The sequence below is a fragment of the Choloepus didactylus genome, chromosome 1 (genome assembly GCF_015220235.1).
Source record: "Choloepus didactylus isolate mChoDid1 chromosome 1, mChoDid1.pri, whole genome shotgun sequence".
Lineage (NCBI taxonomy): Eukaryota > Metazoa > Chordata > Mammalia > Pilosa > Megalonychidae > Choloepus > Choloepus didactylus.
The window spans coordinates 88,907,187-88,921,064 of record NC_051307.1 but is presented as its reverse complement, the minus strand read 5'-3'; positions in this window follow the sequence as shown (position 1 = coordinate 88,921,064).

Sequence of the window (13,878 nt, the reverse complement as noted above, 5' to 3'; positions counted from 1 at the left end):
AACTAGACAAAGTGGAGTTTGGTCCTTATGGCTTTCCCAATCCCACTGTCACCCCTCATAAGCTACATTTTTATACAACTGTCTTCGAGATTCATGGGTTCTGGGTTGTAGTTTAATAGTTTCAGGTATCCACCACCAGCTACCCCAATTCTTTAGAACCTAAAAAAGGTTGTCTAAAGTGTGCGTAAGAGTGCCCACCAGAGTGATCTCTCGGCTCGTTTTGGAATCTCTCTGCCACTGAAGCTTATTTCATTTCCTTTCACATCCCCCTTTTGGTCAAGAAGATGTTCTCCATCCCACGATGCCGGGTCTACATTCCTCCCCGGGAGTCATATTCCACGTTGCCAGGGAGATTCACTTCCCTGGGTGTCTGATCCCACGTAGGGGGGAGGGCAGTGATTTCACCTTTCAAGTTGGCTTAGCCAGAGAGAGAGGGCCACATCTGAGCAACAAAGAGGCATTCAGGAGGAGACTCTTAGGCACAAATACAGGGAGGCCTAGCCTCTCCTTTGCAGCAACCGTCTTCCCAAGGGTAAAACTTATGGTAGAGGGCTCAACCCATCAAACCACCAGTCCCCTATGTCTGTGGTCATGTTAGCAACCATGGAGGTGGGGTAGGCGAATACCCCTGCATTCTCCACAGGCTCCTCAAGGGGGCACTACATCTTTTTTTTTTTTTTTTCCTTGTTTGTCTTTTTTCTTTTTTTTTTTTTTTAACTTTCCCTTCTTTTTTAAATCAACTGTATGAAAAAAAAGTTAAGAAGAAAACAAACATACAATAAAAGAACATTTCAAAGAGACCATAACAAGGGAGTAAGAAAAAGACAACTAACCTAAGATAACTGCTTAACTTCCAACATGTTCCTACTTTACCCCAAGAAAGTTACATAATATAGCAACATTTCAGTGAACTTGTTCCTACTACATCCATCAGAAATTAACAGACCATAGTCATTTCTGGGCATCCCCAGAACGTTAAATAGTTTATCTGTTCTTCTTGGATTATTGTTCCCCCTTCCTTAATTGCTCTCTACTGTTAGTTCCCCTACATTCTACATTATAAACCATTTGTTTTACATTTTTGAAAGTTCACATTAGTGGTAGCATATAATATTTCTCTTTTTGTGCCTGGCTTATTTCGCTCAGCATTATGTCTTCAAGGTTCATCCATGTTGTCATATGTTTTACCAGATCGTTCCTTCTTACTGCCGCGTAGTATTCCATCGTGTGTATATACCACATTTTATTTATCCACTCATCTGTTGAAGGACATTTGGGTTGTTTCCATCTCTTGGCAATTGTGAATAATGCTGCTATGAACATTGGCGTGCAGATATCTGTTCGTGTCACTGCTTTCCGATCTTCCGGGTATATACCGAGAAGTGCAATCGCTGGGTCGAATGGTAACTCTATATCTAGTTTTCTAAGGAACTGCCAGACTGACTTCCAGAGTGGCTGAACCATTATACAGTCCCACCAACAATGAATAAGAGTTCCAATTTCTCCACATCCCCTCCAGCATTTGTAGTTTCCTGTTTGTTTAATGGCAGCCATTCTAACCGGTGTTAGATGGTATCTCATTGTGGTCTTAATTTGCATCTCTCTAATAGCTAGTGAAGCTGAACATTTTTTCATGTGTTTCTTGGCCATTTGTATTTCCTCTTCAGAGAACTGTCTTTTCATATCTTTTGCCCATTTTATAATTGGGCTGTCTGTACTATTGTCATTGAGTTGTAGGATTTCTTTGTATATGCACGATATCAGTCTTTTGTCAGATACATGGTTTCCAAAAATTTTTTCCCATTGAGTTGGCTGCCTCTTTACCTTTTTGAGAAATTCCTTTGAGGTGCAGAAACTTCTAAGCTTGAGGAGTTCCCATTTATCTATTTTCTCTTTTGTTGCTTGTGCTTTGGGTGTAAAGTCTAGGAAGTGGCCTCCTAATACAAGGTCTTGAAGATGTTTTCCTACATTATCTTCTAGGAGTTTAATGGTACTTTCTTTTATATTGAGATCTTTGGTCCATTTTGAGTTAATTTTTGTGTAGGGGGTGAGGTAGGGGTCTTCTTTCATTCTTTTGGATATGGATATCCAACTCTCCCAGCCCCATTTGTTGAAAAGACCATTATGGCTCAGTTCGGTGACTTTGGGGGCCTTATCAAAGATCAGTCGGCCATAGATCTGAGGGTCTATCTCTGAATTCTCAATTCGATTCCATTGATCTATATGTCTATCTTTGTGCCAGTACCATGCTGTTTTGGCAACTGTGGCTTTATAATAAGCTTCAAAGTCAGGGAGTGTAAGTCCTCCCACTTTGTTTTTTTTTTTTAGAGTGTCTTTGGCAATTCGAGGCATCTTCCCTTTCCAAATAAATTTGATAACTAGCTTTTCCAAGTCTGCAAAGTAGGTTGTTGGAATTTTGATTGGGATTGCATTGAATCTGTAGATGAGTTTGGGTAGAATTGACATCTTAATGACATTTAGCCTTCCTATCCATGAACATGGAATATTTTTCCATCTTTTAAGGTCCCCTTCTATTTCTTTTAGTAGAGTTATGTAGTTTTCTTTGTATAGGTCTTTTACATCTTTGGTTAAGTTTATTCCTAGGTACTTGATTTTTTTAGTTGCTATTGAAAATGGTATCTTTTTCTTGAGTGTCTCTTCAGTTTGTTCATTTCTAGCATATAGAAACATTACTGACTTATGTGCATTAATCTTGTATCCTGCTACTTTGCTAAATTTGTTTATTAGCTCTAGTAGCTGTATCGTTGATTTCTCAGGGTTTTCTAGATATAAGATCATATCATCTGCAAACAATGACAGTTTTACTTCTTCTTTTCCAATTTGGATGCCTTTTATTTCTTTGTCTTGCCGGATTGCCCTGGCTAGCACTTCCAGCACAATGTTGAATAACAGTGGTGACAGCGGGCATCCTTGTCTTGTTCCTGATCTTAGAGGGAAGGCTTTCAGTCTCTCACCATTGAGTACTATGCTGGCTGTGGGTTTTTCATATATGCTCTTTATCATGTTGAGGAAGTTTCCTTCAATTCCTACCTTTTGAAGTGTTTTTATCAAAAAGGGATGTTGGATTTTGTCAAATGCTTTTTCAGCATCTATTGAGATGATCAATTGATTTTTCCCTTTCGAGTTTTTAATGTGTTGTAATACATTGATTGTTTTTCTTATGTTGAACCATCCTTGCATGCCTGGAATGAACCCCACTTGGTCATGGTGTATGATTTTTTTAATGTGTCTTTGGATTCGATTTGCAAGTATTTTGTTGAGGATTTTTGCATCTATATTCATTAGGGAGATTGGCCGGTAGTTTTCCTTTTTTGTAGCATCTTTGCCTGGTTTTGGTATTAGATTGATGTTAGCTTCATAAAATGAGTTAGGTAGTGTTCCATTTTTTTCAATGTTTTGAAAGAGTTTGAGTAAGATTGGTGTCAGTTCTTTCTGGAAAGTTTGGTAGAATTCCCCTGTGAAGCCATCTGGCCCTGGGCATTTATTTGTGGGAAGATTTTTGATGACTGATTGGATCTCTTTGCTTGTGATGGGTTGGTTGAGGTCTTCTATTTCTTCTCTGGTCAGTCTAGGTTGTTCATATGTTTCCAGGAAATTGTCCATTTCTTCTACATTATCCAGTTTGTTGCCATACAGTTGTTCATAATATCCTCTTATAATTTTTTTAATTTCTTCAGGATCTGCAGTTATGTCACCTTTTTCATTCATTATTTTGTTTATATGGGTCTTCTCTCTTTTTGATTTTGTCAGTCTAGCTAGGGGCTTGTCAATCTTGTTGATCTTCTCAAAGAACCAACTTTTGGTGATATTTATCATCTCTATTGTTTTTTTGTTCTCTATGTCATTTATTTCTGCTTTAATCCTTGTTATTTCTTTTCTTGTACTTGGTTTAGGATTGGTTTGCTGTTCATTTTCTAGCTTCTTCAGTTGATCCATTAGTTCTTTGATTTTGGCTCTTTCTTCCTTTTTAATATATGCGTTTAGTGCTATAAATTTCCCCCATAGCACTGCTTTTGCTGCATCCCATAGGTTTTGGTGTGTTGTGTTCTCATTTTCATTCGTCTCTATATATTTAGCAATTTCTCTTGCTATTTCTTCTTTAACCCACTGATTGTTTAGGAGTGTGTTGTTTAACCTCCAGGTATTTGTGAATTTTCTAAGTCTCTGATGGTTATTGACTTCTAATTGTATTCCATTGTGGTCAGAGAATGTGCTTTGAATAATTTCAATCTTTTTAAATTTATTGAGGCTTGTTTTATGTCCCAGCATATGATCTATTCTGGAGAAAGTTCCGTGAGCACTAGAAAAGTATGTGTATCCTGGTGATTTGGGATGTAATGTCCTGTAGATGTCTGTTAAATCTAATTCATTTATCAGATTGTTTAGGTTTTCAATTTCCTTATTGGTCTTCTGTCTGGTTGATCTATCTATAGGAGAGAGTGATGTGTTGAAGTCTCCCACAATTATTGTGGAAACATCAATTGCTTCCTTTAGTTTTGCCAGTGTTTCTCTCATGTATTTTGTGGCACCTTGATTGGGTGCATAGACATTTACGATTGTTATTTCTTCTTGCTGAATTGCCCCTTTTATTAGTATGTAGTGGCCTTCTTTGTCTCTCAAAACATCCCTGCATTTGAAGTCTATTTTATCTGAGATTAATATTGCTACACCTGCTTTTTTTTGGCTGTAGCTTGCATGAAATATTTTTTTCCATCCTTTCACTTTCAGTTTCTTTGTGTCCCTGTGTCTAAGATGAGTCTCTTGTATGCAACATATTGATGGTTCATTTTTTTTGATCCATTCTGCGAATCTATATCTTTTAATTGGGGAGTTTAATCCATTTACATTCAACGTTAAAACCGTGAAGGCATTTCTTGAATCGGCCATCTTATCCTTTGGATTATGTTTACCATATTTTTCCCTCTCTCTATTAATATCCTTTATTGTACCCATACCGAATCTCTTTAGTACTGAACCTTTCTCCAAGTCTCTCTGTCCTGTCTATGTTTCTCTGTCTGTAGGGCTCCCTTTAGTATCTCCAGTAGGGCAGGTCTCTTGTTAGCAAATTCTCTCAGCATTTCTTTGTCTGTGAAAAATTTAAGCTCTCCCTCAAATTTGAAGGAGAGCTTTGCTGGATAAAGTATTCTTGGCTGGAAATTCCTCTCACTCAGAATTTTAAATATATCGTGCCACTGCCTTCTTGCCTCCATGGTGGCTGCTGAGTAGTCACTACTTAGTCTTATGCTGTTTCCTTTGTATGTGGTGAATTGCTTTTCTCTTGCTGCTTTCAGAACTTGCTCCTTCTCTCTGTGTTTGACAGTGTGATCAGTATATGTCTTGGAGTGGGTTTTTTTGGATTTATTCTATTTGGAGTTCGCTGAGCATTTATGATTTGTGTATTTATGTTGTTTAGAAGATTTGGGAAGTTTTCCCCAACAATTTCTTTGAATACTCTTCCTAGACCTTTACCCTTTTCTTCCCCTTCTGGGACACCAATGAGTCTTATATTTGGACGTTTCATATTATCTATCATATCCCTGAGGTCCATTTCGAGTTTTTCAATTTTTTTCCCCATTCTTTCTTTTATGCTTTCATTTTCCATTCTGTCATCTTCCAGGTCACTGATTCGTTGTTCAACTTCCTCTAGTCTTGTACTATGAGTGTCCAGAATCTTTTTAATTTGGTCAACAGTTTCTTTAATTTCCATAAGATCATCCATTTTTTTATTTAGTCTTGCAATGTCTTCTTTATGCTCTTCTAGGGTCTTCTTGATTTCCTTCATATCCCGTATTAGGGTCTCATTGTTCATCTTTAGTTCTTTGAGTAGCTGCTCTAGGTGCTGTGTCTCTTCTGGTCTTTTGATTTGGGTGCTTGGGCTTGGGTTATCCATATCGTCTGGTTTTTTCATATGCTTTATAATTTTCTGTTGTTTTTGGCCTCGTGGCATTTGCTGACCTTGATAGGGTTCTTTTAGGGTTTGTAGACCAGTTGAAGTCCTTATCTCTAATTTATCAGATCTACAGCTTCGTGGAGTACACTTTCTCTAACTAACCAGCAGGTGGCGTCCACGAGCCACCTGTTCTCCACAAGCCAGATCTCCCCTGCTTAGCCTTTTTGGTGAGTGGGGGAGTGAGTCTTGTGGGGCCCAATTGGTGTCCCAAGCTTGCGTGTGTAGTTGGTGTTGCCTGCCCTGTATGTGGGGCGTGTTTCTGGGCAGTCGGGGAGGGGGGGTGGCCCTAACAATCAAATCTCCCTGATGATCCTAGAGTTTTAAAGCTACTGCAATAGTCTAATCCTTCAGTTCAGTCCTGCCACAGTTTGTCTCTGCCACTGACCCACAAGTCTTTGGTATTGGCGTATGGCTCCTGAGACTTGCAAGTGGGCCCCTCTTCCAGGCTGTGCACCCCGGGTCCTCTGTTGAGGGATGACTGTGCTATGTCACAGGTGAGTGCCGTCCCCCCAGGGCAGTTCTGGGCTGCTGGGCTGTGTAGGGAGGCTCCCAGTCTGCTCAAATGATGGCTGAATGGGGCTTTGTTAATTCACACTGCTCCACCTTCCCAGCTCTGGGACATTCAGCTGAGGTTGCAGGGAAGGCTAATGTCCACGCCCAGTTTTGTGGTGTGTGCCTGTTATTTGAAGCCCTTCCGTCACACTGGGTTGTCTGGGGCAGCTCTGGGCTATGGGGCTGGCGATGGGCAGGAGTGTTTCCTGTCCACCAGGATGGTGGCTGTGAGCGGACACCCCCCTTTTCTTGGGAAGTTGTGTTGTTTAGTGAATTTTCTCAGCCACTGGATTATTGCCTTTTGTCTCAGAGCTCTCTTAGTTCTGCTCTTGACTTGACGTGCCCAAATTGCAGTTCTTTGAAGCTTTCTGTATTGAGCTTCTTAGAGTAATTGTTTTAGAAAAAGCAAAAAGGATTTAAAAAAAAAAAAAAAAAAAAAAAAAGAAAGAAAAAAACGGCCCTCCTCAGAGATCTAATGGGTTATTGAAATGCTAATAGACAAAGCAACCAGGGCCATTAAGGAAAGGTGCACAGGGCAGAGAGATCAGCTTTGCTTCGGGATTTGCATATGCGCCTCAAAGCCTGAGCTCCGCCCTTCCCCTTTCTGTGTTCACCAGAACTCCAAAAATCCTCTGCTTTTATTTTGGAGTTTTCCGTGTTGTTTTTTTTCTATGCCTGTCTCCTCTCTGCTGGGCTGGCTGCTCTCAGAGTCTCTGGTGTCTGGTCTCAGTCTATCTATGGTTGGAGTTTGAATCAGTAGAATGAGTTTTCTATAAGAGCAGCCACTGCAGTTCTCCCTTCTCCTTCCCGGAGCTGACAGCCCCTCCTCCCCTGGGACTGAGCCTGGCAGGGAGGGGCGCGGGTCCCCTGGCCGCAAAAACTTACAGATTTCGCTGATCTCAGCAGTTCCACATTTTCATGAGTGTTGTATGAAGTATGCCCAAAGACAGATTGCTCTGTGGTGTCCAGTCCACGCAGTTCCTGGCTTTTTACCTACTTTCCTGGAGGAGTAACTAAAACTTACAGCTCACCAGTCTGCCGTCTTGCCCCGCCTCCCCCCTGGGTTTTTGAACCAAGGAATTCCCAGATACAGCCCAGTGCTACTCCCCCTTCAAGAGGCAACTTCTGGCATGCTATTGGAGGAAAAGGAAATGGTGACCGAGAAATCTCAGTCCTCCTGAAGCCAGAAATCCTAAGTCATTGGAACACTCACCCAGGGAGTACCCAACAACAGAGCATCATCAAATGGAAGTGGTACGTTCAGGATTGCACTGGTCTGGGCCCCCAGACGAGCTTGCATCAGTGGATGGTGGAGGACCCCCCTCAACAGTGATCCTGTTGCAACACCAGATGAAGGCCCTTCCCTTCCTGCACTGGCATCCTGGGGACCCCAAGAAAAGGATGCCCCACCAGATGCTCAGTGTTAGTTCACTGATGGGTCCGCCAAGCTGAATCCATCTGGCAGCCATTGGGAACAGCTGCTCTGGTACTGGAAAAAGTGCCCAATGGGCTGAACTGTGAGTGGCCCTCTTAGCTCTGGAACACTTGGACCCAGGCACCTCTGGGAGCCTGTTTACTGACAATGAGCTGTCGTGGAAAGCTTAGCAGTCTGGTCAGGTTCATGGAGGGACCGTAATTGGAGAATCAAGGGTTCCCCAATGTGGGGGAGGGATGTTTGGAAACAATTGGTGGTGTGGAAAGGTACCATCTATGTTACTGCATGGTGAGATACCATGATAAACATTATTGGAATGACCAAGCTGATAAAGGACGTATCAAGCTACTTTTCACCCCTGATGAGGCCGGAGACCCTCCTGGGAGAGAGGCCAAGGATGAACCCTGCTTGAAGGATGAAGAAAATGAACTTACCCTTAGTGACTTCCATGAAATAGCTGCGTTTCCCATGACTGCTTCCATTGCTAGGTGGATCCATCACCGAACTGGATATGGAAATTCTGACACCATGAAATTATGGGCCCGGGAACACAGATTACCTCTCTCATTAAAAGAGGCCCAAGCTGCTATTTAACAATGTGAGAGATATTGACAACAAGCCAAAGCCTGAAAAGGGCATTTAGGTGTTATTCCCAGAGGGGCCACACTGGGCCTGCCGCTCATGGGAAATGGACTACACTGGCTCCCTACCATGGTAGACACCTATTCAGGCTATGGCCATGCCTTTCCAGTTCATTATGCGGATACAGTATGTACATAGGACACTTTGGAAAAGTGGCTCAACCATCCTTTGGGGAATCCAAATGACATCTCCTCTGACCAAGGACCCCACTTCACTTTCCCTGAGACACTGCCCAAATTTTTCCATTTTTTTCTCCATTTGTTCTTTTGCTGTTCAAATTCAGTTGATCTGTCTTCTAGCTCACTGATTCTTTCTCCTGCCTCTTCAAATCTGCTTTTGTGTATCTCCAGTATATTTTAAATTTCATCTCAGTATCTTTTATTTCGATACCTTATTCTTATGTGTTCTTTCAAATTCTTCTTTATGCTCACCTAGTGTCTTTTTGATATCTTTTATTTCTTTATACACATTTTCCTTCATTTCTTTGAATTGATTCAGGAGATTTGTTTGCACATCTTTGATTAGTTGCTCCAGATTCTGTATCTCCTCTGATTTTTTTGATCTGTTCCTTCAACTAGGCCATTTCTTCTTGAGTTTTAGTATTCCTTGTGATTTTTTGTTGATATCTGGTTATCTGATTAACTTGATGGATCAATTCTGAAGATTGACTTCTCTCTCTCATCTAGGGTTTAGTTGTTGCTCAGGTTTGTATTAGGGCGCTGCTCTGACAGTTGGGTCTTCCGTATTTCTCAGACAAAACAGGACCGGGTACCCATGCAGGGGATGTAGAACAGCTCAGGCTCAGAAAAGCCCTGCATTCTTCCCACACTTTCTGGCCTGCCCAGAAGATGGTGCTGTTTGGTGACTTAATTGTCCTCAGAAGCTGTTTACCTCCTGGGGCCCAGGAATTGTCTGACTGGGTGGGGCTGAAACTGTGGGGTTCCTGTGCCCTCACTTCACTGGCTAAAGTCTGGCTCCACCTGGGGCTGTGTCCTCCACTTTATTGCAGCAGAGGATTCCCCCAGCTGCCGCAGTCTGCAGCGTTCCCTAGGCAAGAATCAGGCCTCCGTCTGCTGTTTCCCTCAAGACTGGGGGATGGGCACCAGGACCGAGGGCTAGAAACATAATCTCTATCCATGTTTTCTCAGACTTTGTCCCTCACTGACCTGGGCCTTGAAATGTCCTCCCCTGTCCCCCAGGTCCCTAAACAGTTGATTTGGGTGTTTTCTTCCTGGCTACTTGCTGCTTTCAGGGATGATTTTGTGGTTCTCTCCCTGATCCACAATTGTGGACGCTCTCCCTTGCCGCCCTTTTGTAGTCAACCCTCCCTCGTGACTTAAGTCCTGCTGTAGGTCCCTGTGGGCTTGGGTCTCTGTGTCTGCATATGGGTGGGGAACTTTCACACTGCTGTGAGAGATTTTATAGTCTGTGTACCCAGTGGGAGGTGGGAGGGATCCCAGCTACTGCCTCTAGGAAATTCCCAAGCTGGATAAGGCTGAGTGACAGGGAGAGGAGAGGATCAGCTGGGCTGCAACAGAGGTTTCCTATGTGATTTCTTTTCTTTTTTTGATTCAGTGTTTGTGGGATCCTTCTCCAGTCTATACCTTCCTTCAGATTTCTGAACAAATGAGAATTGTCCTTTTCTTTGCTGAATCTCCGGGGAGAGGTTTTTAGTAGCTGTTTATGCCATGTTGATCCATATTGTCTTGAATAGCCTTTTAAAAGGAAACCCTTGAAACCCTAGCCATCTGTGCCTTTAATGATTATCTGTATTTTCCCCATATTCCTGAAGGTGGCATTTTACATCATTTATTTTATTTGGCAAATAACCATGGTTGGTAATTATGGTGGGTAATACCCATTTTACATAAGAAACTGAGACAAAGGAATATTAAGTAACTTGTTCAAGAGAGTATATCATATCTGCTACTCTGCTTAGAATCCTGCCTCTGGTTTTCCACTTTTTAATATACTTATCCTGCTTATGAGTAAATAAAACAAATAAGAAATAGTTCTGTAAAAGTCCTGGGGCCATTTAGAGCTCCAGAAAAATTTTCTAGGAATGGTGACTATCCTAATATGGAGATTCTTGTATTCTTCTCTGTTTAAAATTTGTTTATATGGTTATTATTTTAAATTATTTTCTTTATCTTTTCTGATATAATTTTGTGATTAATGTGTAATATTTGGGAAGTATAGAAAATTCTAAAGAAGCAGAAATGATTACTTGGTACACCATCAAGCAGCAATCTATCATTTGTGTATTTTTAAAGGTAATAAAGAAACAAAACATTTTTTAAAAATCAGGAGGTTTTGAGCAGTGGACATATCTTCGAGTTGACATCAAGGAGGTCAACCACATTCTTCCAAAAACATTTCCTGATGCTTTTTTCAGGGATCAAATCCTTTAATAATTGCTACTGATGAGCATTTGCGTGTGCTGGGAATTGAGTCCTAGAGTTAACTGCTTTTATTGGTTCTAGCCTCTCAAGCTAGGCAGTAATATAGGTGGCTAATGTCCAAATTTCAGAGACAGGCCAACTGGTGATATAGCTCCATTACTCCTCAGTTCCTCTAATCAGGCTCTGAATATAAACAAGTATCCTTACCCCCACTCCAAGCGCCCTCTAATCTCGTGCAGGGCTCAACCCCAACAGAAGAGAAGGTCTCTGTTATAGATTGAAACATGTCCCCACAAAGACATGTTCAGGTCCCAACCCCTAGTCTTGTGGATATAAACTCATTTATAAATAGGATCTTTGAATATCATATAAGATGATGCCAAACTGATTCAGGGTGAGCCTTAATCAAGTATGACTGATGTCCTTATAAGCAGAAGAAATTTGAGCACACTGGTAGGAATATGAAACAGAAGGAGACAGATTGCCATATAAAGGTGGTAGAGATTTGAGTCAGGGATTGCCAGCAAGCCACCACCAGACCATTACAAACCTTGAGAAATTATGATCCTGCCAACGCCCTGATTTTGAACTTCTAGCCTTCAAAACTCTGAAAGAATAAATTCCTGTTGTTCAAGTCAACCAATCTGTTGTATTTGTTATGGAAACCCTGGCAAACTATGACAGTCTCCCTAACTCCCACTGTTGCTGGAGACACAGTTGTCCCTCCAGTCCATAGAGCACATATTCAGGCTGCTTCTGCCCAGTTTCCTGCCCCTTTTTGTCCTTCATCCAGTAGTTCTTCATCTCTTATTCCACTTGATGAGAAGTGCCCCCCCCATGGCTAAAGCTCCTCCCCCTATCGTTGGAATGCACCTTTATTCTGGTGATTAGTCCTACCCTCTACTTGTTGTATCCCTGACCCCTATCACACTTCTTGAAAAAGACAGAAAATTCCATTTGAAGTTCTTCATTCATCCCCTAGTACTCTTCCATGACTGGGTTCAGGAAATCCAGGGTGTCTTGTAGAGAGATCTTACTACAACAACTTTCTCTCACCTACCCCAATTCTACCCAACTTTGAGCTGCCTTTGCCTTCAACAGACTCCTAAAATGACCAGTCAGGCTCAAAGCAATTCAGGTCACCCCTCCAGTGATTAGCCAGCACCCCTTTTGATATTCCATTGCCCTTCAAGCACTGATGAGTTCAAAAGCAGGACCCGAGAAAAAGGAAACTCTGGCCTTGGCCTGAGCTAGCGCACGGATGTATTACTTTAGCTAGGCCAAACAGGAAAAGACCACATTGCCATTGAATAAAACTTTTCAGGTAGGTAGCCCCAACCTCTCCAAAATCAAAACTAACATAGTTAGAGAACTTTTGACCATCAAAGGGACTTTCAAAGTGATGATGTTAAATGCTGATCATCACCTCTAAATTTCCAATGTAAATACTTAAAACCCTCAAAGAAACTCCTTCATTTGAGTAAAAATCCTTCATAACTATATAATTCACTTTTATTTTGAAAGGAAAGATAAGCACTTTCCCATTGCCAGTAGGGCCACTAAGGAATCTTTCAAAGAAAAGGGATTAGGAGGTGATCATAGATTTACCTCATGACTTCATTTATACAAGAGAAAACCAACTTCCAGTTTTGCCAACATTACTGTTATTCAGGTTTCTGCCACTAAAAGATAGCAGTTTAAGAGACTGTGCCAGTTTGAATGTATTATGTCCCCCAAATGCCATTATCTTTGATGTAATCTTGTGTGGGCAGACGTTATCAGTGTTGATTAGATTGTAATTCTCTGAGTGTTTCTTTGGAATGCACCCCACCCAGATGTGGGTGATGACTCTGATTGGATAATTTCCATGGAGGTGTTGCTCCGCCCATTCGGGGTGGGTCTAAGTTGATCAATGGAGCCATATAAATGAGCTGACATAACAGAAGGAACTCAGTGCAGCTGTGAGTGATGTTTTGAAGAGGAGCTACAGCCAAGAGGGACACTTTGAAGAAAGCACTGGAGCTGCAGATGAGAGACAGTTTGACGGTGGCCGTTGAAAGCAGATTCTTGCTCCAGAGAAGCTGAGAGAGGACAAATATCCCAAGAGCAACTAACAGTGACATTTTTGAGGAACTGCAGCCTAGAGAGGAACGTCCTGGGAGAAAGCCATTTTGAAACCAGAACTTTGGAACCAATGCCAGCCATGTGCCTTCCCAGCTAACAGAGGTTTTCCAGACGCCATTGGCCATCTCCAGTGAAGGTACCTGATTACTGATGTGTTACCTTGGACGTTTTGTGGCCTTAAGACTGTAACTGTGTAGTGAAATAAACCCCCATTTTATAAAAGCCTATCCATCTCTGGTGTTTTGTATTCTGCAGCATTAGCAAACTAGAACAGTACCCAATTGCTTAGACACTTTATGGCCTTAAGACTGTAACTGTGTAACCAAATAAACCCCCCTTTTAAAAACCAATCCATTTCTGGTGTTTTGCATTCGGCAGCATTAGCAAACTAGAACAGATTTTGGTACCGGAAGTGGGGTGCTTGTGCTGCTGAGTTTGCAAATACCAAACATGTTGGAATGGCTTTTTAAATGGATAAGGGGAAGATTCTGGAAAAATTGTGAGGAGTTTGATAGAAAAGGCCTAAACTGCTTTGAAGAGACTGTTTGTGGAAATATGGACTCTAAAGATACTTCTGACTAGACCTTGAACAGAAATGATGACTGTGTTGTTGTGAACTGGAAGAAAGGTGATCCTTGTTTTAAAGTGGCAGAGAATTTGGCAAAATTGAGTCTTGGTGTCAGATGGAAGGAAGAATTTGAAAGCGACAACCTGGAATACTTAGCTGAGGAGATCTCCAGAGTACATGTGGA